This window comes from Tenrec ecaudatus, chromosome 1 (assembly GCF_050624435.1).
Source record: "Tenrec ecaudatus isolate mTenEca1 chromosome 1, mTenEca1.hap1, whole genome shotgun sequence".
NCBI lineage: Eukaryota > Metazoa > Chordata > Mammalia > Afrosoricida > Tenrecidae > Tenrec > Tenrec ecaudatus.
Window position 1 is genome coordinate 20,455,086 of NC_134530.1, and position 1,325 is coordinate 20,456,410.

Here is a 1,325-nt window from a genome sequence, read left to right on the forward strand (position 1 = left end):
AATTAATATGTGCATAAAATTGGGAATAGCTTTGACAGCACCAAAGTGGCAATGATGGCAGCAACACTGACAAGCTAACAAACAAAAAAGGCCACTGACATACAAAATTTAAAAGAAGAGAAAAAAGAAGAAAAAGGCCGAAAAAGATTTAAAAAACAGAGGAAAATATAATACAGATTTTTATTATATTGAATTTTGTTTCTGTTATATAGAATGTTCTCAGCTGAAAAGTTTTCTTAGGGCTAGTTTTATGTCTTTGTTTCTTAGACTATAAATAAAAGGATTCAGCATGGGTGTGGCTACAGTGTACATCACTGAGGCTATTGCAGTGGCCCTGGAGCTTTCAGTAGTTGAAGAACTAACGTAAACCCCAAGAGCTGTACCATAGAACATGGAAACAACAGAAAGATGAGATACACAGGTGGAGAACGCTTTGTATTTGCCCCCAGCTGATGAAATTTTCAAAATGGAGGACACAATCTTTGTGTAAGAGAAAAGGATCCCAGTGAGTGGAATACCACCAAAAAGTCCAAATTCTAAATACATGACTAACTCATTGAGGAATGTGTCCGAACAAGCAAGTTGGACGACCTGATCAAGTTCACAGAAAAAATGGGAGATTTCTAATTCTGTACAAAAAGAGAGTTGCAATACCATTAAACCATTTAATAGAGAATCCAGAAATGACAATACCCAGGCGGCCAGAAGCAGGAGGCCACAGAATCTTGGGTTCATGATGACCATATAGTGCAGTGGGTGACAGATGGCCACAAATTGGTCATAGACCATCACTGTCAATAGGAAGTTCTCTAAGGTCCCAAAAAGCATGAAGAAATACATCTGAGCAATGCAGTTTCATATGTAATTATTTTGGTCTGCATCTGTATGTTTATGAGCATCTTTGGGATGGTGGTGGAGGTGAAACAGATGTCAGCAAAGGAGAGGTTGGAAAGGAAGAAGTACATGGGTGCGTGGAGGTGAGAGTCTGTGGCGATGGCCAGTGAAGGTGACCAGGTACATGGAGAGGAACAGTGCAAAGAGGAGGGGCTGCAGCTCTGCCTCTTCAGAAAGCCCCAGAAGGATGAATTCTGGAATGTGAGTGTGGTTTCCTGGTTCCATGGAGCTGATGAAACTACTTGGAAAGAGAAAAGAGCACTGCAAACTCTGCCATAAGCTGTTAACAACACTTTGAGGGATATAATGTCATTTATATTTTAATCCGTTAATTAATTGTTCCATATTTATATCAATTTAATTTATCTCGTGTTCTTAAATCCCAGGTGCTCAATATTCTCTTTGATGCGAAAATGTCTGCCTGTCCTTTC

The 1,325-nt window shown here is 39.5% G+C and overlaps 1 pseudogene; it reads right to left on the reverse strand.

Moving 5' to 3' along the window:
- Positions 1-219: 219 nt before the first annotated feature.
- Positions 220-1,119, reverse strand: LOC142452454 (olfactory receptor 7A5-like; annotated as a pseudogene).
- Between the last annotated feature and the right edge of the window lie 206 nt (positions 1,120-1,325).